The sequence below is a fragment of the Gossypium arboreum genome, chromosome 3 (genome assembly GCF_025698485.1).
Source record: "Gossypium arboreum isolate Shixiya-1 chromosome 3, ASM2569848v2, whole genome shotgun sequence".
Lineage (NCBI taxonomy): Eukaryota > Viridiplantae > Streptophyta > Magnoliopsida > Malvales > Malvaceae > Gossypium > Gossypium arboreum.
This window is the reverse complement of record NC_069072.1, coordinates 121,704,927-121,732,695: the sequence shown is the minus strand read 5'-3', so window position 1 is coordinate 121,732,695 and position 27,769 is coordinate 121,704,927.

Below are 27,769 nucleotides of genomic sequence, written 5' to 3'. Positions count from 1 at the left end.
AATACCTCTACTCCGTTGGCCCGGAGTCGCTCCGATATAGACCCCCTATTCACCGTCCCATTACTAGCTCCAGCCACTCTTTCTAAAGCCCTTAACATGGCTTGGGATAAAGCGTCATCCCATGACCCGATCATAAGACCGGTCTCCGTTGCTTGACACGGTGGCTCCTCGGTGGCCTATGCCCCGAGGATGAAGATTCAGCTTGCACCCTTCGCGACCACGTCCGCGGCCTCGTCCTGAGCTCCTCTAGTACTCATATTGAATTATCGATTTTACGAATTTTATGAAATTAGTATAACGTTCCCTTTGTTTATTAAGAAAATGTCTTATGTAGATATAGCGGTTCAAGGATTTTTCGTATCATCGTAGCCTAGCTACAGTCTCATTCCTACTGTTTACTGACTCTACCCTAGCTAAAGTCTCATAGCAGGTCTCAAGACTATTCATAATATCATATCAATATCATATATTGTAAGGAAAATATACTTACAGACTTGGTGCCGGGATTGATGCGCCACTTCTTTCTCCAAAAAAACCATGTTTTTGATTATCGAAAATAGAAATTGAAAACTTTGATTTGAAAACTCCCTTTATTTTGAACTCTTGATTAAAACAGAAAATGGTACCTTTTTAACATATATTTTCCATAAAACATCTTTAAAATGAACTTTTGAAACCATTTCCAAAAATACCCTTCTTAGGCCTAAGTTTAGAAAACATTTTGGACCCGATCCACAGCCGAGTTGTTGCAACCTAGGCTCTGATACCACTAAATGTAACACCTCAAACCCGCCCAGACGTTATGGCCAAATTTGACGTGCCACATCGAAGTTAAAAATCGAGTTTCGTTTTAAAGTTTTTAAAAGTCATATGTTTCTTTGAGTTAACAAAGTGTATGGAAGCTAAGCACCGGTAGGTATCCAGAAGGCGGAGGAGGTGAGCCATGAAGGTCGCTTAAGTACCAAGCTCTTTAATTGGATCCAATCTAGACATGCCCACAACCATAGCCACACTTTGTCATTTCGAGTTTAAATTCGTTTAAGTGGGCGTCTTTGATTAACCGATGAATCGTGGTGTTGAGATAATTTGAAAACAAGTATCATTTTGAAAACACGTCCTAAGTCTAGCCCATTTGAATAATAATTAACCAATTTTAAAGTTATTAAAATTAAAATAATCCCGAAAAGAAATAAAAGAAAAGTTAAAATTGGCCTTATTACAACCCAAAAATAAATAGTAGTTAAAGGAAATTAAGCGAAACCAACACTTTATTTAAAGCCCAAGACAATCACCGTGGCCACTCTGAATCCTCCGCCCAAGTCCCACATCAAGGCTCACCGCAAGGTTAAGGAAAGGGGTGAGTTTGGAAACTTAGTGTGCAACAAGCCCTTTCGAGCCCAAAACAATAACGGCCTGTTGGGTCTAAGCCCAAATCCAATCTCAATCATGCACTGGGCCATAGCCCTTTTCATATTTCATATTTCATAATACTGGGCCGAAGCCTTTTCATATTTCATATTACTGGGCCGAAGCCTTTTCATATTTCATATTACTGGGCCGAAGCCTTTACTGTAAACGGTATGGCCCTTAGGCCCATTTCAATGTCACATATAATTTCAATGAAAGAATGCAACCCATTTGGGGAGACTACTCAACCCACCATCCGCTACTCTCCTGAAAAGCCGAAATACCGAAATTCTGGCATTCCGAGGACTTGTAAGCAAGCGAACGCTCACTAGTTAGTTAGAATCGATGAGACGGTGAACGAGAACGATGGAAACGGTAAGAATGTGATTTTTGGCGTTCTTGGTAAGTTGGGCCTCGGTAGAAGTGGGGCCCATTGGGCTTCGGGCCCATTTGGGTAAAATTGGTAGAAAATGAAAATCTGTTAAATTGCATGATAAGACTGTTAAAACCGTTATGGAATATAGGCTAAGTGGGCCTAGACGACAGAATTGGCTAAATAGGGCCCATTAGGGGTTTTAGGCCCAATAACTCGATTTCGCTAAAAATGGGCCAGAATCACGGTTTGCACCCATGGATTGTTAGTAATCGTTAATGAACATGGAAACCCTAATTTTTGGTAAAATTATGAGATTACCCTTATAATATGAAAATGACCGTTTTGCCTCTAGGTAAAAATGACCATTATACCCCTAGGGTTTATGTATGATTTTAATACATGGGATTTTGATAAATATGGTATGTATGATATGCACATGAAATGTATAATATGCACATGATATGTATGATATGCACAAGAGGTAATCATAAATGCATTGGGTTGGGTTTTTATATGGATGGAGGAAGTGAAAAAGGGCTTATGCCCCAGTTATAAAAGGGCTTATGCCCCAGTTATTGAAAGGGCTTTTGCCCCGATTATTAAAAGAGGCTAGGCCTCGGTTATATGATAAAGACTATCTTGCCATGGAGAGTTTGGCGGGGTGGGTCGAGTTAATCCCCACATGGTGTGTTGGTTGGTACGGTGGAGAGTAGCGGATGGTGGGTTGAGTAGTCTCCCAAATGGGTTGCATTCTTTCATTGAAATTATATGTGACATTAAAATGGGCCTAAGGGCCACACCGTTTCTGATAAAGGCTTGCCCAAGAATATGAAATATGAAAAGGCTTGCCCGAAATATGAAATATGAAAAGGCTTGCCCAAGATTATGAAATATGAAATATGAAAAGGGCTACTGACCCGATGCATGATTGAGATTGGATTTGGGCTTAGACCCAACAGTCGTTATTGTTTTGGGCTCGAAAGGGCTTGTTGCACATGAGTTTCCAAACTCACCCCCTTTCCTTAACCTTGCGGTGAGCCTTGATGTGGGGACTTAGGTAGGAGGGATTGAGTGGCCACGGTGATCGTCTTGGGCTTTAAATAAAGTGTTGGTTTCGTTTAATTTCCTTTAACTATTATTTATTTTTGGGTTGTAATAAGGCCATTTTATCTTTTCTTTTATTTCTTTTCGGATTATTTTAATTTTAATAACTTTAAAATTGGTTAATTATTATTCAAATGGGCTAGACTTAGGACGTGTTTTCAAAATGATACTTGTTTTCAAATTATCTCAACACCACGATTCATCGGTTAATCAAAGACGTCCACTTAAACGAATTTAAACTCGAAATGACAAAGTGTGGCTATGGTTGTGGGCATGTCTAGGATTGGATCCAATTAAAGAGCTTGGTACTTAGCGACCTTCATGGCTCACCTCCTCGCCTCGGATACCTACACGGTGCTTAGCTTCCATACACTTTGTTAACTCAAAAAAACATATGGCTTTTAAAAACTCTAAAATGAAACTCAGATTTTTAACTCCGATGTGGCACGTCAAATTTGGCCATAACGTCTGGGCCGGGTTTGGGGTGTTACAAATGTCTTGTTTCATACCATGCCACCAGTAAAGCTGTTTCAGATCATTATACATTTTCGTACTACCCGGGTGAAAGCAACTAAGAAAGACTATTGTTATTTGATAAGCTATCATGTGATTATAAAAATGACATTGTCTAAGGTATTGTATGGTTGCAATTACCGAACTCCGTTGTTTCGACACAGAGCTTTGTGGGAAAAAGGTTTCACGGGTTTGAATTCATCAATGAATTTGAACAGAAAGTGAAAGTAATTCAATACAGTTATAAGTAGTTTCAACTTGATATGATGTAGGGTGGAAGACAGATCAGAATCTTAGTTGTAAAATTAAAGAGGAATGAAATCAGAAGCCATGTGTGAATTTGTAATGTACTATGTGGGAACAAATCCTTAATCTACTTTCTGGTAAGATTTTCGGGGATGAATATCCCTAAGGGGGAGAGTTGTAACAACCCGGTTTAAACCATAGTCGGAATACTAGGTTTGAAACCACAAATCTGAAGTCGTAAAATTATTTTAATATTATTTTTGGTAATTACAGCATGTTATCTGATATGTGTGAAAATTTCGTGATTTAATTTTACTAATTGGTGATCTAATTTAATAAAAAGGACTTAATCGCGTAAAATGTAAAAGTGACATTCTAATTGTTAAAGTGCTTAATTGCTTTGATTAATTAAATATGGGATCCTTATGTTGCAATTTGGCCATTAAATCATGGGATGGACGGTTATGGGCTTATGTTATATGGTTTTCTAATTAAATTACAAAGGTTAAAATAGTAAATGGTATATTAATAATAAATAAATAAAACAAAGCCATAATGATGTTCATTTTTTTCATTCTCTTCAATCAAAATAAGAATGAAGGAGAGTATGGAAACTAGAGAGAAGGTCAGCTGCATGTAGTGGAAAACCATGAAATTGATTGCTTAAAAGTTAAAAATTTTAAAGTGGAAGGGTAACTCTTCTAAACTCTCATTTGCCTGCATCTTTTCATTGATGAATTTTGGTTAAATTATTGATTTAAGTTCGAACGAATGTGTGAGGGAAGGAACAAAAATTTGAATTGATAGAATGGGTATAGGGAAATATTAGCAAGCTTTCCTTGAACTTTTATTCTTTTGTGTTTGCGAATTGGGGAAAACTGTTAGATGCTGTCCAAATTGTACCCCCCATTAATATTGTTAATTGCTGCTCTGTTATTACTGTTCAATCATGGTTGATGCTATTGAATATTGCGGTGATAAGGATGCTTAGAAAAGGGTGTATGCATGTTGTTTTATGAATTGTTGTTGGTGTCTTAATGCAGCAGTAAATTGTTGTTTAGATGTCAATAAATGCAGTCTGAGTGGCTTTAAATTTTGTTTATAATGGTTGAAGTTGTCAATGAATATATACTTATGTATTTATTATGTCTGTAACTTGAGAAAAAGAGTGTTTGATGCTGTTATTAATGTAGCTGGGAAGAAAATAAAAGACCAGATTGATGCTGCATATGTATGACCAAATGCCTTTTGAGGTGTTATATTAATGATATTTTGTAACGACCCGAACTTTAAGGTTATTAGAAAAGTGTATTTTCGGGTCACTGTTTCTGAAAAATGGATTAGAAAATATTTATTAAAAATATTTATGAAGTTAATCGAGTGGTTAATTAGAGTTTTAATTAAGTGAATTTAGCTTAATTAAGAGTAGTTAGGAAAAATGACTAAATTGAATAAAGGATGAAAGTTGAATTGTAGATTAAAAGAAAATAAAAAGGACAAAATAGGCAATTATGCCTAATGTATGAATTTAGGCGGCAAAAGATAGAAGTGTCTAGGATTTTCTTATATTAATTATTTAATTTATTATTATGGTTATTATTATTTAATTAATATTAAATTATTATATTATAAAATAAATTGAAATAAAGACAAATGTGTGATGATAAAATTGTACAAGTGTAATATATGTATTTGAACACTTGGAATATAATTGTATATTTACTTAATTTTAGAATAAAAGATATTTATTAATTAAATAATTAAATAATGATATTTTTGTTTGATAAATAAATTAAATTATGACAAATGTATGGTAAAATTTGTGACATGTGTAATAATAAAAAATGCATACAAGTGTTAAATAAATATTTGTTATTAAATAGATTTTAAATATAGATATTTTATTTTATTATTATATTTTATATATATATAGTAAATAAATATAGAAAAGAGAAAGGAAACAAAGAAAAGAAATGAATTGGCAAATGAAAAGCGGGGAAGGAAAGAAAGAAAGGAGAAAGAAAAGAAAAAGGAGAATTAGGGTTTGAAGGTTTGGAAGCTTAATAGGTAAGTTAATTTAGCCCTTTTACTTAATTTTGATGTTTTAAAAGCTTTAGAACAAAGTTTTGATGAAATTAAATTAATATTTTGAAAGTTATTAGAATTCTAAATATTGTTCATGTTGAATAAAAAATGAATTAGGGTTAGATTGATAGGAATTCAAGTTAGAAATGAAATAAGGATTGAATTGTAAAGTAATTCATAAGTTTTATGTTGAAGGGACTAAATTGATGAAATTTTCGAAATTAGGAAAATATGCTGAAAATTTAATAGTTAAGTATAAGTTTGGACAAAATTTGAATAGAAATGAAGTATGAATTGAGATAGAAAAAGTAAGTGAATTTAGTTAAGATTAAATTGAAATTAAAGTAGAAATTGAATCAAAATTGTATTAATTAGATATAAATTAGTAGAGAATTAACGAATATGAACTGTTTTAATTCCCATAGCTAATGTTGTCTCGGGAAATCTCGGCTAAGCAAGGAAAAATGGAAAAGACAACGGGAGTTAGCTTGAGAAAATACGGTTTGTATTTCTATAATCCAAACTCATCATTATTTGTTATATTTATATCTGAGATGACAATTGTTAGTGTTAGAATTATGATATTTTACAATTGAAATGGAATGATTTTGGTATGTGATGAATTTATCAAATTTATATTGATTGAAATCATTTTGATTGAATTTATATTGATTGAAATATATAATATATATTTATGATTTATGTAAAATTTTGAATATTGAATGAATGTTATATTGAAAAAAAATTATATTGATTGGAAATATGAGGGAATTAATATGAATATATGTGATTATTAGAATGGTATATTGATGAAAGTCTTATTAAATTGAGAAAGTGAATCAAATACCCTATTAACAGTATTGGACCAGATTGGATACAAATGGCATGCCATTGGATTTGTGATGTGATGGGGAGATTTGTAGTTCGGCCGAGAAGATATTTCTGTTATTATATACTTCAGTTTATCCGAAGAGGCATTTAATGCCTTATTGGTGTGTTTGGGAGGATTATACCGGTGTGTTTTGGTTGGACATTTTGGTGTGTTTGGATGGAATCCGTGTATCCGCCAAAGTCCGAGTCTTGTTAATAGGGGTAAATATGAATATTAAGTGAAATTAAAATGAGAATTGAATTCCCTATTAACTTGTCGGACTAGTCGGATATAATTGGCATGCCATAGGAACTGGAAGTGTATGGGATTTGTCGGCTTTTCTGATCAGGCACTTTATGTGTCATATTTCAGGCACCTTGTGTGTCGCAGCAGGCACCTCGTGTGTCGTTTCAGGCACTTATGTGTCTTATTCTGATCAGGTACTATGTACCGTTTTAGGCACAATGTGCCTTACTGGTGTGTTTGGTTGGATCCGTGTATCCGTCTGAGTCCGAGTTATATTAATAGGGTTGAGTAAATGAAATGAGAAAATCGAATGAATTTGATCGATTAAACTATTGAAAGTGTGAAAAAGTGGAATTATGAAAAGAAATGTGAATTGTGAATTGAAATAGAGATATGAGATTGAAAGCTTGAACCAAAGGTTCATGAATTGATTAAAGATAATATAGATGATATATGATGCCATTTGATGAAAGACTATTGCCGATTTATGAAATTAAAGCATAATTAACACATATGACTTATATTGTTACATGTTTGATGTCTATTATTTATTATAGTATTTATAATTTGAATTATGGTAATACCACTGAGTACAAACATACTCAACGTACGATTGTATTACTATAATTCAAATTATTTATTATTAAATGTTAAATTTAAATTATGTATATGGTAAGAGAAGTATGAGTTAGTGATATTGAGATATTTGAAATGTGTTTATGATGAGAAGGAACTTAGAAATGTAAGAATAGAAGTTCATGATATGTATGTGACAATGTACGAAATGAGATAATCAAAAGTTGAGAAATGATGGAACGTGAATGAAATGAAAGTTTATATTGTGATAAACTTATCTATGTTTGTGTGGCATTCATATGATATTATGTGTCTGACTTGTTTGGTTAAGTAAATGCTATCAGTAAATTTACTCAAAATTCATGGAATGTATGTTTAAGTACACTAGTTTGAAATGGATAATTGAAAAGTTCGTGTAACATAATCATGTATTTTAATTTGCTTGAAGTGAATTATGTAATTGTGATGATATGATGTTGATGATAAATGCTAAGTTATATGTGTGTATTTATGAGAACTCAGTTAGAAGCTTTATGACCTCACCCTCTTACCAATGTAGTATTTTATAATGAAAATTTACAAAAAAAAAATGTTGAATAAGTTCACAAATGTGAAACTAATGAGTACAGTAATGGAATAATTAATAATGCAAACGGAGTTGAAAATAGTTTGACAAGTGAATACAGTTTTGAAAAAAAAAAAAGATAACAGATTATTCTAAAGATCATTCAGATTACGTAATGTCACGGTTAAAGAAAAAGTTAACCTCGGCTAGTCAACTTATTCAGATACAATGTCTGAAGTATGTGTTTGCTGAAATTTTTCCCGAATTGATTTTCGTTAGTAAATGGAATGATGCGGGGTTCATGATGACAGAATTAGTAAAAAAAAATGAAATGATAATTGAGTAGTAAAGATGTTTGTGTGTGATAGTTACAATTGAAACGAATATGATCATCTTTTCTGGGTATTCTATATATTCTTTTATCCTCAGAGGTATGTGTGTGGTTGTTCAGTCTCTGGTGGAGTTCTGATGTTTTGAGAATGCTAGTTAATTAAGATGTTAGACGAAAGCCCTATTGGTCTGGTCGGTTTATGATCGTCATTTCTTCATCTTCTTGGAATTCTATTTCAATATGTTGGAAATGAAGTTAATGGTAAAAACTTATGTGAAACTATTCTTATGTTTCTACTGATTATGATTTTGTTTTATACATGCGGGAAATATATTATCTCTGTTATGATAGAAGTCCAAAGTTGGTAAGCAGTGTTTTTCTTCTGGCTTTCTTTGAGAAATTATCAAGATCTTTATTATCTTCTTGTGAGTTAGATGTACTAGTGATTGAACGAGCGTTACATAATATCTTTGAGTTCATGTTCAGATGTCTATTTGTTAGCAAGTAAGCCGAACATTAAGAACATTTAGGATTATTGCAGTCAATGATAATACTAGGGTGTTATGAGATAAAATGACTATAGATTTCGAATTGGGATTGTCATTAACATCGGAAAGGAAAACGTTATTTAGTTTATGGTTGTTCATTTGACAAAAAAGATCTGTATGATCATTTCAGTAGGTACAGAGTTTTCATTTGACAGATCAGCTGAGTATATGTATCCCTGAGAGGGTAATTTAGAATTTTGACAGTATGTTCCAACATTGTGTTCTAGAGTTCAAAGGTGAATGGAAAAAGATATTTGAGGTTAAATCAAATTGTGATTCTGAGAAGTTAGTAAAGGTGTTTTATGAGTGTTGAAAGCAACTTCTTACGGTAAGATTTTTGGGACGAAAATCCCTAAAGGGGGAGAGTTGTAACGACCTAATTTTCAAGTGGTGTCGAACGGTGATTCGAGATCACTAAATCCGACAAATGAGTAGGAAATATTATTAATTTAGTGAGTATAAGTTAAATGTGAAGTTAGGAAAAATTTTGAAATAGCGAAATGTACTAAAAATATATATATTAAAATAATTAAAATTGAAATCGAGGTATCGAGACCTCGGAATTTTAAATCGAGCCATAAATATTTTTATAAATATTTATGGAGTGTTAATAAGTTAGTATTAAAGTTTCACAAGAAATTTTAAAATCTTGATAGCTAATTGAACAAAAGGACTAAATTGTATTAAATGCAAAATTGTGGGAAATCATTAAATAGCTTAAATGATAAAAGAAAGAGGGTTTAAAAGGCAAATAGACCCAAGGTCTATTTGGGCTGGACGTCAAGAGCATGAAATCACCAAGAAAATAAGGGCAAAATTGGAAAATTACAAAATTTACTTAATAAAGCTAGGACTAAAGTGGAATTATCTAGATTTCTCTTTATTTTTCTGCATTCTCATTAGCAAAAACACCATGGAAGAGTTCCCTTAAGCTGGTTTTTCATATTTTTACTGCAAGTAAGTTCAATTCTTGATTATTTCTTGAATTTTTTTTGTTTTTGTGACTTTTACAACTAGGTCCATTTGTTGAATTCATTAGTTCTTGATTCTATGAAAGAAATTGAAAGTTTCTATGAATATGTGCTGGAAGTATATGATGATTTGACATAGAATTAGAGCTTTAAATTGTTTATATGCTGATTTTATTGAAAGAATTGAATAGAAAGTGAATGTTTGGGACCTAAATTGTAAGAGTTTGAAGTTAGAGTTTTATGTGGAAATTCTGAATTTCAATAGTTAGGAAATAACTTATAATGTCTAGGAAAAGTATTAATTGAGAAAATTAGTTTAATTGAGGGGTTAATTAAGTAAGGACTGAATTGTATGAACTGTGAAATTTGGGGCAAAATGAAAATCAACATTTTGCACTAAAACAGTTTTGGACAGCAGCAATAGTCTAAGTTTGAAAAATCTCCAAAAATTGTAGAAATATAATTAGAGGATGAATAAAATATTAAATTAAATCTTATTGAGTCTAGTTTCTTATAGAAGAAACGGTGTAAGCAATGGAATTGTAAATCATGAGATATAATAAGTTTTGTGAGACAATGTCAGAATGATTTCGGGTTCCCATGTTCTGAATTTGGAAAATCATAAAAAATTGGATAAAAATAATTAAGGTATTAAATTTATATGTTTAAAATCCTTAAAGAGTCTATTTTCAATAGAAATAAGCAGGAACATCATCCGAATCTCGTACGATGAGATAATTAATTCTTAGTGAAGAAAGGTCGGAACTGTCAGACAGCAGAACAGGGGAAACTTTAAAGAATAAATTGTACTTATTGGCTAAACCAAAAATTCTGAAAATTTTATGGTAATAATATAAGTAAGTATAGTTTTAAGGAAAATTAGCGGATCTTAATTTCGAGTTCTGTAGCTTAAGATATAAATAATTTAGTGACTATGACGGAAATAGACAGTTTTGAATATACATAAGTAAATAGTGAAATTATTGATAATGTTGCTTGTTGCATGTTATATAAATTAAGGATGTGGAATGGAGAGGAGGAGGAGGAAAATATGTATGAATATTCAGCTAGCATGGCTAATTTGTATGTTTTAGGCTCATGGACTAAATTGAATAAAAGTAAAATTTTATGAGTAATTTTGTAAAAAAAAGTTAGAAATGACCAATTTGCATGAAATGGATTATTTTATTATTTAAATTACAAAATTGAATGAAATTATTAATTTAGCTCAAGATCAGGGAAAAACATGTTTTAAGGATTAAATTGAAAAGTGTTGAAATTATGAAAAATTCGACATTTTATAGAATTCATAGGTTGTTATCAATTTGTGTGAGAATAACAATTGGAAATAAGGATTAAATTGCAATAATTTTATTTTATTTTAACCTAAGGATGAAATCGTCATTAATTAAAAGTTTAGGGGTAAAATGATAATTTTGTTTAGAGCATTAGTTGAATGTATTATAACATGAAATAAATGAAAACGACGATCAAATTTCTTTATAAAGATCCGGATGACTTGAATACGAGACTTGAACGTGGAAAAGAAAAGACATCGGATTAATGAAATATCTGATAAATGAATCGGTAACTCCGGTAATGCTCCGTAACTCTATTCCGGTGACGGATTCGGGTTAGGGGTGTTACATTTATTTATTAGTTGCAGCTTATGTGTCAAAATGTGATTGTTAAAGTGGTTAATACAACTGTTGTTAAAGTTATTAAATGAGGAGTGGTAAGTAGAGTGTATATTCGGGTTTTTTTTTTAATTAACTCATTTTGAAAGCATGAGAAGTGGTATAATATGGTTTGGAAAAAGGGTCATTTGAATAACTATAAATGACATATTGTTTTGATGTTAAGATATGAGATAACTTATTTAGCTTATAGATTGAGTGATGGAAATGTTATGATTTATTGAGTTAAATTTGATAACCTAAAGGTTGTTGATTTAAATTTTTGGACATTTGAGATATGAATACATATGCTTATGTAATGTTTGCTTGTAGTTCGGTTTAGAAAGGCCAAATCATTGATTCAATGAGTGATTATAAATTGTGTTATATATCTAAGTAGTTATATGTTCGGCTATCGTATTTGATTATTTAGGCTCGATTTTGAATTGTAAAGAATGTTTGTTCTAAACTGTGTTTTGTTCGGTAATGTCTCGTAACCCTAGTCTGGCGACGGATGCGAGTTAGGGGTGTTAACCGTTCTTTCAGAACCACCGATACTAGTGTATTCCACCAGTGATATACGGTGTCTCGTAGCAATGATATAGATCATTTTAGACATTCATCAAGGGTACAAGATAACTCATCAAACACGCGGATAGTATTATCAAGCCAGAATTCAGCTTGCTCAGCATCATCATCATCAGTGGCTCTGAATCCTTCAGCCCCGTGTTTTCTGATTTTATCAACAGAGGGCTTATGTGATCTCAACGGATTAATCACTTGAGGTATAACAGATATCGAAGAAGGATTTGTCGGGGGTGGAGGTTGTTGTGCAGTCGGATTTGTCCAGATATACTGAGTAAACCAGACATTCATCATTTGGTAAAAGGCTTGTCTAGCCTCTCCCTCTTGATTTCTCGAAGTTGGTCGAGAATCAACCAGTGCTATCCCTTGCGTGGGAGCAGGCGCTATACTATCGACATCATCAGCTACAGCTCGATAGGTATCCATTTACTATACGGAAAAACATTTTCAAAAGTCAGGAGTCATACACTATCACAGTATATAATATGGCATGTATAGCTAGACTCACACATGCTACGTTAGTCCTAGAATCGGCTAAACTGTAGCTCTGATACTAATCAAATGTAACACCCCTAACCCGTATCCGTCGCCGGAGAAGGGTTACGAGGCATTACCTATCATAGAACAAATTAAACAGACATTCATTTCAATACTAATCATCTAATAAAATTTTAAACCAATCTAACATGCTTCAATTCTATAATTCATACAATTTCCAAATTAATATTCAATCATTATAACCAAGGAATGTGGCAATTGAATGCTTAACTTATAACCAAGTATATTTCATATCATATACCAATCTTATATTAAGACATCCACTCATATAAATATAATTTATTAGCTACCTTTCAAAAACACTATTTATAAATATGCACTTCTTCACTATTTACTAAGTCAAGCCAAACCACATATATAAGGCACATTTTAAACACGAACATTTAACTTAACAACTTAACCTTTAATAACTGAATCACGAAAAAACATATCATAAGCATATAAAGGTATATTTTACCTATTGTTATTCAAATATACACACCCTTTTACCATTTGCAAAATACATATGCATAGCCAATCTTTTAACTATATATTCGGTCATAAAATTTATTCTTCGATAATTCAACCAATTACACAATTTAACTCAAAACTAATTGTACCATTTATAACCGTACCTAAATGACCATCAAATAAATTACAAAACATATTCATACTTTAACATGTCAAACCGTACCTTAACAAACAATATGCAAGCTATCATATATACATAACCTAGCTTATATGAGCATATGTATTATATCAAAACACATCATTTACCATTTATCTCACTTAAGCCGAATTTTATAATCAACCACCACACAAAATATACCACAAATCATACTTCCAAAATGAGCTACTTTCATGGCCGATTATATTTCATCATTTACACATCTCATTTTCGAATCATATAACTAACATCACAAACATATTTAACATGAAACATACCTCCAAATTAAGCTTATAATATGACCATATATATGCATAACAACATTAGTATCATGATCAAGCCATTTTCGCATGGCTTATATATATACACATACCAAAATAAACATATCCAGATATAATCTAGCCTATACATGCCATAGGTTTGAAAATCTAGCTTATAAAGTACCGAAAACGATCAATAGTGTGATAAACTTCGCTAATGATCCCCGAGCTCGTAACTTGACTCCAAAATCTTTAAAACAGAGGCAAACATACACACAGTAAGTTATCATAGCTTAGTAAGTCGTAAGCAAATAAATAACTCAATGACAATGTCAACTCAATTTAACCAAACCAATTTATGCTATCATAATCACATTTAATTTCAAGCTCACAATTCATATACAACATATACTTTCATATATAAATTTTACCTTAGCCAAATATACATGTATCTATTATCAAAGTAACATTCAATTTCAAAACCATAGTACCATTATATAATCGAATATATACACACTCATAAGCATATACTCTTGAATCAAACTTTAATATCTCATACTTATACATATCATGTGACCAAATATACTTCACAAATACACATATATTTACATGAGCATAATGTTTAATTTGCATCACATATCAAATAACCAACTTACCTTATTTTCAGATAAGTAATCAACTATCTCATACCTAATCACTTTAGCTCGATTTACACATTCGATCACAACTTATCATTGCCCGTTGAACCATTCGGAATTAAATAGGAAACTCTGATAATCACACATATCGTACAATGCCAACATCCCAGACGTGGTCTTACATGTAATCACATATTGATGCCACTATCCCAGACTGGGTCTGACATGAATCAAAAATGATGCCGATGTCTCAGACATGGTCTTACACAAAATCACATATCGATGCCAACGTCCCAGACGTGGTCTTACACGAGAACACATATTGAAAATCCTAGGTCATGACATATGTATCCTGGCTATTCCTAAGGTTTGTATAGGGCTTTAAGATGTCGTAACTCGGTCAAATAGAACTCGTACACATAGATTTCAAGCTTATACATATTCAGCTTCCACATATATATTGTCATATTATTCATTTTAGCATATATATAGTTCGTATTTAATCAAATAAATAAGATCTATTTGCATATAAACTTACCTCGAACAACGATAATCAAAACGGGACTACTAATCGACAACTTTAGTTTTCCCCCGATCCAAATCCGATTTCTTTGGTTCTTGATCTAAACATATTCAAATTACACTCATTCAAACATAATTTCATTCAATTTTGTCCAAAAACACATAAATGAGCAAATTATCATTTTACCCTGACATTTAACACTTTTTACAATTTAGCTCAAATTGCACAAAACACAAAATGTAACGCCCCTTACCCATACCCGAGATCGGGACAAGGTATAGGGCATTAGTGTGCACGAATATGACATTTCCAGAAAGTATGGGCTATAAAAATTTCGTCTAATTTAAAACCAGTCAATCATATTTATAATGTCCCTATTATGGATCTACAAGACCCAAAACATATATTGAGAATGGTCCGGGACTAAACCGAGAACTTAAGAAAGTTTTTGGAAAATTTTCCTAGGTTAAGCCTCACACGCTTGTATGGAGGCAATGCACATGCCCGTGTGCTTTGGGACACGCCCGTATCCCTTACCTGTATGGAATTAATTGAATTTATTTCTCATTTCAAACCTATAGGGGTTTTCACATGGCCGAGCACACGCCCGTGCCCAAAAACTCAAGTATTCTATTGATGATGTCATCATGCATTTAGGGACACACGACCATAACACACGCCCGTGTGCTAGGCCGTGCCCACCATACGGTTGAAACACACGACCATGTCTCTACCCGTGTGTTTACTACCATGCATTCTAACCTAAAAATTTTAGGTGTAGGGGACACACGGCCCTTACCACACGCCCATGGGGCTGACCGTGTGTCACATACAGCTTAGACACACTCCAATGTGTCTATTTGTGTGGACCTTTTTGGAGGCTACAAATCTAAGCCAATGGTCACCCTCATTAACCACTCATGCTTGTGAATCTTAATGAAGTTTAACATGGCCTAAATATGCCCAAGTACTACCATAAATGGTCTATTGCATGTTAACCATATCTCATCAGTTATGTACATGCTAATTTATCCTCTTTGTGTTTAGGATTTACATCTTATTCAAGAACACATTTAGACTTGGCTCATTGTTATAACTCATTACCAATTATGACCTAACCATCCCAAGTGATTTGGCCACATTTCATTTGTCTATTTATAATATACCACATTTAATCATCACAAGAACATTTAACCACAAACAAGCACAATCAGTAGGTCATAGCCTACATCAAAATGAGCCATGTCTTATGGCCATATACAAAAAGAATAAGTTTAATATTTAAGCCCTTACATAGGCCAACCAATGACATATCACAAAATAACCAAAACCTATACATGCCATTGAAACAAAATAAAGTATCCCTATACCAAAGCAAAACAAGTTGATAGTGTTGACAATGCTCCAATCGTCTTCTAATCTTCACGAGTCCACGAGCTCTGTAAAACAAGGAAAGGAGAGGAGGTAAGCATTAACACGCTTAGTAAGTTCGGATAACAGAAAGTAAACTTACCGGTTATTTAGCATGCAATCATATAAGACATTCAGACCAACATTCATAGTAAAATTTCCTATCACATGTACTTAACCATCAAGTTAGTCTCATGCCAGTACAATATAACATCCTTCATATATGAGCTCATCAATTCACACATGTCTATTCTCATTTAACATTTTAATCCCATCGGATTTCTTGGAATATCAATGGATATCTTGTTTACCATCAAATCATGCAAGTGATCTTTCGGATACGCACTCCCGTGAACCTTACTTTTATGGCGGGATTACCAGTCCAGGTTAAATCCCCCACAACGTAACTCACAGAGTAATATCGGGATTACCAGTCTAGGCTAAATCCCCTACAATGACATGTTCTCCTACAAGTTCAGGTCTGGATTTCCAGTCCAGGCTAAATTTAGATCCTATTCGGATTACCCATCCGGGCTAAATCCGTCAAAGCACACATATTCTTCAGGATGCTAGATCACTATAGGATCACTTATCTGGGCTAGATCCTTTATACCATTATTTTATTTCCGAGTAATGCATCAGACACTCCTTTCTATTCAACCAGGACATTTCATCATAACATTAACAATTCATGAGTTGTCATAAAATAAATATTACTATTATAATTCATCTATGTACATACATCTTAAATGTATTTTAAAGATAGTTTACCTTCGAGTTACACGAACTTACTTGATAACTGCTTAGGTTTCGTATTTTAGTTATTCCGAAACCTTTGGTTTTCCACAATCGATCTCTAGAATCAGTTCCTTGGGCTCTATATCAATAAAAATGAATTATTAATACCTCATGCTATTTATTTTGGACCTAAAATTCACCCCCAGGCAAATTGATCATTTTTCCCTTAACATTTCAAAATTTTACAACTTAGTCCCTAGACTTGTAAAATGAAATACATGAAATTCCTTGGCTACTCAAGCCTAGCCAAATGTATTATAAACTCATACTATCCCACATTTTCCCTTATTCCACATTTCTACAACATATTTTGTACCTTTTGCAAAAAGGCCATTTTAGGGGTTTTTCATGAAAATCACTTAGGAAAAGATGTTTAACACACATCTAACTTTCATATTCCCCCATAAATCATCAAAGAAAAAACATGTCACACATGATTCATTTTGCATACATGAACCCTAGCTTAAAATATGAGTAGAAATGGAGAGAACATGTTACAAGGATCTTAAAAATGCAAAGAACATTAAAAACGGGGCTAGGAATCACTTACTATTGAGCTTGGAAAATGAAGAAACCCTAGCTATGGTGTCCCTTGAAATTTCAACAGCAAGAGGGAGAAGAATGGCTGATTTTTGCCTTCATTTTCCCTTTTTATTGATTTTATTACCAAAGGGCCAAAATGCCTTTCCTTACTAAACTTCCAAAATTTTCAATGCATGCCCATTTTTGTCCAAAAACTTAGAAATTGGGAAAATTACTCTTTAAGACCTTTTAATTAATAATCTAAAGCAATTTCATGCAAATTGCTTCTAGAATCCAAGTTTTGCAATTTATTAAATTTGGTCCCTAATTTCTAATTGGACACCTTACACTAAGAATTTCTTCATGAAACTTTAACACATGCTTACTTTCATATTCTAAGCCTCATATTAATCATAAAATAAACATTTTGACATCAAATTTGTGGTCTCAAAACCACTGTTTCGACTAAGCCTAATTTTGGGATGTTACACAAAACATGCAAAATTTGCACACACCATGCTTAGGCCAAATGCTACCCATGTTCATACAAGTCCATACATTTCATTTATTTCACATTTTAGTCCCTCAATTTATATTTTTGCAATTTAGTCCTAGTTACTCAAAATCATCAAAAATTCCAATACAAAACATATTAATCCAAAACATATCTTTCATAATTCATCAACTAACATCACAAAGCTCAATTATTCATCAATGGCATAACTCAAAATATTCATCAAAATTAGAAATTCAAGCATGGGCTTTGTACATTACATTGCAACGATCTCAAAAACGTAAAAATTATCAAAAATCGAGCTAGATACATACCTTAATCAAGCTCAACAATGGTCGAATACCCTAAGCTTTATTTTCTTTCTTTCTTTTTCAAGTTTCAGCAATAACAAGATAATATGCATGGTTATTTTAATTTTATTTTTTATTATATACATATTATTACATATTTAACCTTTAAACTAAAATATAAAACCATTATAGTTTAATTTCAACTTAAATACCTCATGTAATATAGACAAGATCAATTCGGCCCTTTTACAATTGACCCTCAAATTTTCATTTTACGCGATTAAGCCCTTTTTATTAAATCGACACTCAAACGGTAAAATTAAAACACGAAAATTTCACAGATATAAATTCACACATAATAAACACAGAAAATAATTTTAAAATAATTTTCTGTCTCAGATTCATGGTCTTGAAACCACCATTTTGAATAGGGTCTAAATTTGGCTGTTACAAAAACACTGATAAAAAATTACTAAAAAACCGTCACTACATGTTGCTTTCGTTGGTCCCATACTTTTCACAGTAGCAAAAATCTCATCTTCGTATAAGCTCTTATTAACATCTAATTCATCTCATCTATAATTTTCTGCTCCACTCCTGAAAGAATATATGTCATATTGTCATCTTCCTTTGAAAAGAACAAAGCATTAAAATAATTACAAGCAATCAACGCCTCATGCTTGTTCATGCCTCTCTTATTCTCTAAACCCCTGATACGATTAACATGTTTCCTTTAAGACGCAAATCTATGAAAAAACATATGTTCTTGTCACCCATTTTCGACCAATTTGCTCGGGCCCTCTATTCTTAGTAAATTTATTGTTTCTCCATCTCCCAATTCAATTGCACCTTAATATCAATAAATTATGCAAGTGTTGCATCATCTCGTTCAGCTTCCGTAAGTAAATCCAATCTATCATTTAGATTTTTCACTTCCACACCCCGTTTCTTTTTTATATCCTTTTCCCATTTCTGCAATGCTCCTTTTAAAACATCAAATTTAGTTAAAACATCACCCGATTCAGAGTCCCATACCCTACAAATAATCACTTCACACGACTCCTCCAAGGCCCACCATGCTTCAAATTTAAACCTTCTCCACATTCTTTCATTTCCTCATTGATTTGTTGTAACTAAAAATGGGAAATGATCTGAAAAGGAGTGAGATAGATGATCAATAGAATAAACAAGGAATAAATTTAGCCAATCGACATTCATCACCCCTCTGTCTAACTATTCCCTAATATATGTTTCTGGTAAGCTACCTTGTAACACCGCTTGCCTGAGTCCTACACCGGGACGGGATACGAGGAGTTACCTTACTTAAACACAAGCATTCCAATGTTTTTGAATCATTAAGACTTGATCAAACTTAAAAATTTTTCAAACTTTGTTTAAAATTCCTTAACATGGGCTTACGAGGCCTTAAACATCCATTCGAAACCATTCGGGACCAGTTCGGGTCCTTAACCAACTCTAGAAAATTAACCCTTGAAAACAGGGCACATGCCCATGTGGAAGGGTAACACGCCTGTGTTGTCTTTATGACATGGCCGTGCTGATGGCCCATGTGACACACACAGCATAAGAATCTAGGGACACACCCATGTCCCATGCCTGTGTGAATTAAATTTTAAATTCGAACCTACAGGGCTTTTCACACGGCCTGACACACGCCCGTGTCCCTCACACGACCATGACACGCCCATTTCCTAGCCCGTGTCTAAAAACCTTAACATTCTATTTTTGACGTCATTATCCAATTTAGGGTACACGGCCAAGGCACACACCCGTGGCCAGTGGTCATGTCCTCCATATGGCTGAGACACACAGTCATGTCTCTGCCCATGTGTTTACTACCATGCATACTGACTTGCAAATTTTACGTGCAGGGGACACACGACCAAGCAACACACCTATGAGACTAACTGTGTGTCACACACGGCCTAGACACACGCCCGTGTGTCTACCCTTGTGGACAAAATAAGGCTATTTAGCAAGTCTTTTTGCCACCCTTACTTGCACTAACCTACATAACATCTAACATGGAAAATCCACACAATAATACAAGGTCTAATCAGCCACACAAGGCATTATCTCATTCATGCAATTTACTCCTCCATAAAAATATCATCATTTGCATATATCAATAAAGAACATTAGCCATTAACTAAGGCTTTATACAAAATGAAGGGATTCATCCCAAGCCAACACATTTGGCCAAAATAACATTGACACAAAACTCAAATGTCTAAGCCTTATACATGCCATATTTAAAATAATAATACCAACAATACCAAGTGCTTCGGTTGATAGTGACATTGATGTCTCCGACGTCCGATGATCCTCGAGCTAATTAGGCAGGTCTATAAGAAAATGGAAAGGAGATAGAGTAAGCATAAAGCTTAGTAAGTTTCATGCAATAAATATAACAACTTTACCATTCATCATCATGCTCATAGTACTTAAGTAGGTATAAGTACAACTTACTCATCACTAGCCAATACATTTCACATAGCATATATTGAGCTCACATATCATACATTTTGAATAGGTACCTGTACCACTCACAACATGGTTTTACTTTCCTTGTTTAACTTAAACTGTGACTCTCACCATTGAACCATTTGGAATGCTATCGAATATTCATTAAGCCTCAAATAAAAGGTGTAATGCCGATGTTCGGAATGTTGGTTTCAGGACCACGAATCTGAGTCAGAAAAAATATTTTAAAAATTATTCTCTATGTTTATTATGTGTGAATTTATATCTGTGAAATTTTCGTGCTTTAATCTTATCGTTTGAGTGTCCGATTAAATAAAAGGACTTAATTGTGTAAAATGAAAATTTGGTGGTTAAATGTGAAAGTGCTTATTTGAACTTGTCTTATTAATATGAATCACTTATGAAGCAATTAGACCATTGAAAATTAGAGTGGATGGTAATGGCCATGATTATAAAGGTTTTATAATTTTATTATAAAGGTTAAAAATGTAAATTAAGTATTAAGTTAATATATGTTATATTATAACATAAATATAAAAGCCATTATATGTGTTATTATTTGTGTTCTTGCCGAAACAAAAGAAAAGAAAAAGAAAACCTAGGTTCGGCAATATTCAAGCTTAATCAAGGTATGTAACTAGCTTGGTTTTTGATAATTTTTACGTTTTTGAGATCGTTGCTAAGTTATCTACAAGACCCATGCTTGAATTTTTGATTTTGATGAATATTTTGAGTTATGCCATTGTTGAAAGCTTGTGATTTTTGTTGTTTGATTATGAAATATGAAAGATATGTTTTGGGTTAACATGTTTTGTATTGGAGTTTTTGATGAGTTTGAGTAATTAGAACTAAATTGCAAAAATAATAAATTGACGGACTAAAATGTGAAATAAATAAAATATATGGACTTTTATGGACACTAGGAACATTCGGCCTAACATAAGTGTGTCGAAATTTTGCATATTTTGTGTTTTGTGAAATAAGGACTAAATTGTAAAAAATGTAAAATATCAGGGGAAAAGTGTAATTTGCCCATTTATGTGTTTTTGGATGAATTTGATTGAATATTTGATTAAATAAATTTAATTTATATTAATTTAGATCAAGAAAAAAGAAAATCAAATTTGGATCGGGGGAAAATTGAAGTTGTCGACTAGCCGTCCCGTTCTATTTTTCATCGTCCAAGGTAAGTTTATAAGCAAATAGACGTAGTTAATTTTTAATTAAATGTGAGTTATATATGCTGAAATGAAATATGTGAATATATAAATGAGTTAGCCGAATGTGTACAAGCTTGGCAGCTATGTTTATGAATCCGTTTCGACTGAGTTATGACGTCTGAAAGCCCTGTATCAACCTTAGGAATAGCTAGGATACATATGTCATGACATAGGATTCCGATATGTGATGTGCAAGTAAGACCATGGCATCAATATATGTGTGCGAGTAAGACCATGTTTTATACGTTGGCATCGATATGTGACTCTGATATATGTGCACGAGTAAGACCCTATCTGGGACAGTGGTATCGATATGTGATTACATGTAAGACCACGTCTGGGACATTGGCATTGTACGATATATGTGATTATCCAAGTGTCCTATCCAATTCTGAATGGTTCATCGGGCAACTATAGGTTGTGATCGAATGTGCAAAATGAGCTAAAATGATCAGGTATGAATTGATTTATTACCTACTTGAGATAAGGTAAGTGAGTTACTAATGTGAACATGTGTGCTATGTGAAGTATATTCGGCCATTGCTATGTATATGTTTATGATATCATATTTTGACTCAAGAGTATATGTATATGTGTTAACATAATGATAATGAGCTTTGAAATCGAAAGATATTTTGTTAACATTTATATATGTGTATTCGGCCTTTAGTAAACTTATTTGTAAAAGTATATGTTATAAGTGAAACCATAAGATTCTGGGTCTAATATGATTATGTTAGTATAATTTGATTTACTTTAAATGAATTGTTCATGTCATTGAATAGTTTATTTGCTTATGACTTACTAAGCTATAAAAGCTTACTCTATGTGTGCATGTTTGTTTTTGTTTTATAGATTTTGGATCAAGTTAAGAGCTCGGGGATCATCAGCAAAGTCTATCACACTATCGACTGTTTTCGTTACCTTTATATGTGAACTTTCAAATCTGTGGCATGTATAGGCTAGATTATGTTTTGAAATGTCAAATTTTGGTTATGTATAATCTAAGCCATGCGAAAATGGCTTAACTTTTATGTTTGAATTTGGTTATGTTGAGTATGGTCTATGTTCATCTTGGTTATGAAGTTACATGCTATGAATTTTTAGTATGTGTGGTAGGTACTATATGCCTTGAAAATGGTTGATAGTTTAGGATGTACATGTGGTTGGCTTGGTTAAGGTTGTGCATGGATAAAAGCGTATGTGAATTTGGTTATTATGTTTGATCTAGGTGTTAATATGTGAATTGGCATTAAAGGATATATGCTTATGTTCGAACATGGTAGGAATTTATTATAATATGTTTTGTTTTGTGGATGGTTTAGTAATTAGACTTAGTAATGGAATAAAATGTTGATGATATATATATATGTGTGTATTCGAACGAGTATTGGTCAATTTGTTTCGGTTTGTAATGGAAATGTATATGCATATATTATGTTTGAATGGTTGATAAAATAGGTATGATTGATGAAGATAAATAATGAATATTTATTAGGTATGTTTTGTTAGTTAAATGGATAGTTAATAAGTGACAAGTATATATTTGTATTCGAAAATGCAAATGGTAAATTTCTAACTTAAGATTGAATGGTGGAATTAGTATTACATTAATGATTAACTTTGATAGCCGAATAGGTAAGTAAATGAATTGAATATGTATTTGTAATTTTGTTATGAAGTTAACTTATTGATTTTGATATGTTTGATTTGATTACATGATAGTTAAACATATTATTTAGTTTGAATATTAAGTGATATTATCATGTTTAAATTCGGCCTTGACACTTTATAGCATTAGACAAGAGTATGTTATGTGAACTAGGATGGATATGTTTCATTATTAATGTATGAAAATGGTACAAATTTAATGTGGTTAAATACATAAAGATTTTAATGTTTAACAAAATTTATTTGATCATTTTGTGAAATTGATAATCCCGTATATGCTAATGGACAAAATGCCATGTGATATATATTTGGTTAAACATGCGCATGTATAGAATTAAGAAGTAAAATGTTTGATTTTTATTTAGGTATTCGATTATCATTAAAGTGATGAACATATGATTCGTATATGCAATATAATTTATAATGTATGTTAAATATTTAATTAGTTATATGCTTTATATATATGAATATGACTTGTGTTAATATGAGAATGTTCAGAACTGTGCTTTTGTTCAGTAATGACTCGTAGCCCCTTTTCGGCGACGGATATGGGTTAAGGGTGTTACACCCAGGCATGGTCTTACACTGGGTCATCCATCAAGTCGATGCTATGTCCCAGACATGGTCTTACACTAACTCTCACATATCTGTGCCGATGTCATGTCCCAGACGTGGTCTTACACAGACACATCTCGTAGCCGATGCATGTCTCAGACATGTCTTACACTGGCTTATGTCACAAGGTCGATGCATGTCCCAGACATGTCTTACACTAGCTCTCGTCTCAATGCTGATGTCATGTCCCAGAGATGGTCTTACACTGGCTCCCTTAATGTGGCCGATGCATGTCCCAGACATGTCTTACACTGGCACACAAATAACCCTAATGTCATGGCAAGATTATCTAATTTATTTCCTAAGGTTCAAACGGAAATTCTACTATCTCAATATTCATCATACATAATCATTTCCACAAACAAACAATTTATGCTATATCAATTCAAACACATATAATAACAATGTAGTTGTATTATTTACATACAACTTACCTCGGTACTCAAAATGTGACGACTAGCTCAGCTTAGTCCACTTGCTTCGCTTTTCCTCGGTCTAGGCTCAGATTTTGTAATTCTTGATCTAAAGTTATAGAAATTCATTTATCTCATCAGAAAATTACCCTAGACACTCGAAAATTCATAATTAGGCGAAATGAACGTTTTACCCCTAGACTTTCACTAAATGACCATTTTACCCCTAGGTTCAAAAATCAATTTTTATCACATTTTTTGTAACACCCCAAACCTGGCTCAAACGTTACGGCCGAATCTAGCGTGTCACGTTGAAGCGTTACTGAAAAACTTAAGTTTTATCTAAAATCGTTCTTAGCGTTAAGAGTATTTTCATTTTAAGTTAAAGTGAATAGAAGCTGTGCACCAGGTAGGATACCAGAAAAGAGGAGGTGAGTCCATCGGACTGCTTAAGTACCAAGCTCCCTTCGGATCCAATCCTAGACATGTACACCAGCATTGTCACACCTTAACTTAGTGTATGTTCTTAGGAAACCAATTCAATTAAGTCCAGTTTAAGGAAAAATGATTAATTTTGGAAAACGTTTTCGTTGCGGAAGTTTTGCTTTGTTGTCGTGATATTTTAAAATCAATTACTGTTTTTGAAAATGCGCCCCAAAACTAATCAGTTTCAACGATTAAGATAATATCATACCTATTCTAGTAAAACATATTAAAACCATTTAAAATCATTAAAGCGGCCTTATTACTACTTAAAACCCAAATCATAAAAGTAAAATAAAACTAATTAAATTATAAGAAGAAAATCAAGTTTGCAGTACGTGTGGCCACTACGAATCCCTCACAGCTCCAAGCCCACTATGGTTGGGGATTACCTGCGTGGATAAAAATAAGGGATGAGTTTGGGAAACTCAGTGTGTAAATTAACCCAACCATAGTCCAGATCAGTTCAAACCATAGAAACAGATTAAGTTGGGCCTTAGCCCTATACAGAATTCAGAATGAAGCCCATAGGCCCATAACAGAAACAGAACAAATATCATGTATGCAGAAAACCCAACCCATATCCATCCGTATACACCCCCGTGCCAACCTTACACCATGTGGGGAGACTACTCGACCCACCCATCTGTCTACACGTCAAAAGTATGCAGCATGGCTGCCAGAACAGATATTGTGATAGAGTTACCATATACAGATAATTGTGGCAGGGCCATCAGAAACAGATATTTGTGGCAGAGCCACTAGAAACAAATATTTGTGGCAGAGCCACCAGAACGCTTCCTCCATCATTATAACCCATATCCCATGCAACAGATATACATGTCATGGCATACAACAAACAAAATCAGAATATCATGCATTTCAGTCAAAATCAACCCTAAGGGTATAATGGTCATTTTGCACCTAGGGGTAGAATGGTAATTTTCATACTTAGGGTATTTTAGTAAATTTACCTATTTTAGGGTTTACATACATACTACAGCCATTATCGCATCAACAGAAACACTTACCGAGCGTTCTTACCGAATTGGGCCCGTTGGCCCATTATCCCGTTTTCGGCCCATTAAGCCCAAATATACCGAAGTGCACGAAATTGTGCACTCTGCAATCCTATCACTTGAGATTACCAGGAATAGCAATTCAAACCATCTCACGAGCACTCGCACGCTCGTAAGTCCCAAAATACTGGCTTTTCGGCATTTCGACTTTTTGGCTTTTGCCAATCTAGTCTGTAACACCCCGTACCCAAGACCGTTGCCGGAGTCGAACACGAGGTGCTAACAGACTTAATTCATTTACTTTCACAGTCCATTTAAAAATTTCCAGACAAGCTGGCTAACTGCGTCACTGTCGCCTTAAAAATCATATCTTGAGTTCCAAAACTCGAAAACCAGTTTCGTAAATTTTTCCTGAAACTAGACTCATATATCCATCTACAGATTTTTTTCTAGAATTTTTGGTCAAGCCAATTAGTACAGTTTATTAGTTAAATTCTCTCCTATTTCAGGGTTCGACTGCTCTGACCTTCATGCATTACGACTTATATATCTCCTTGTACAGGGCTTCAATACTTATGCCGTTTGTTTATAATGAAACTAGAATAAAAAAGGAATCTATACATATATGTCATGACTTCTAATTATCTCTGGTTAATTTATAAGGAATTTCCAAAGTCAGATCAGGGGATCCAGAAATCCTTCTGGCCCTGATCCACGAAAACTTTAACATCTCATACTATACTATTCGTATGATCATTTCGTTACTTCCATATGAAAGTAGATTCATCAAGGTTAGATTACATAATTTATTCACTATTTAAATCCATTCCTACTATTTTTAGTGATTTTTCTAATTTACAACACTGCTGCTGTCAGCATCTGCCTTTAAGGTAGACTTTACCTATTTCATAGTTTCCATGATTCAACTAGCCCTTTAGCATATATAGCACAAAATATGAACATGATTAACCATTCCCATGGCCCATCATTACCAAGTATATCCACACCTCTCAATAACTGTGTAACACCCCGAACCCGAGACCGTCGCCGGAGTCGAACACGAGGTGTTAACAGACTTCAAACCACTTATTGAGAATTTCCCAGACAAGCTGCCAATCTGTGTACTAGTCGCTTCAAAAATCATAACTTGAGTTTTACAACTCGAAAATCAGTTTCGTAATTTTTCCCTGAAACTAGACTCATATGTCCATCTAAATATTTTTTTCTAGAATTTTTGGTTGAGCCAATTAGTACAGTTTATTAGTTAAAGTCTCCTATGTTACAGGGGTCGACTACACCGACCTTCGTGCGTTACAACTCGAATAACTCCCTGTGCAGGGCTTCAATACTGATGCCGTTTATTTATATAGAAACTAGACTCAAATAGAAATTTATACATATATGGTATGACTCCTAATTATCTCTGGTTAATTTATAATGAACTTTCAAAGTCGGAACAGGGAATCCAGAAACCGTTCTGGCCCTGTTTCACGAAAACCCAAATATCTTTTAACATACAACTCATATGACCGTTTCGTTTCTTCCATATGAAAATGGATTCATCAAGGTTCATTTACATAATTT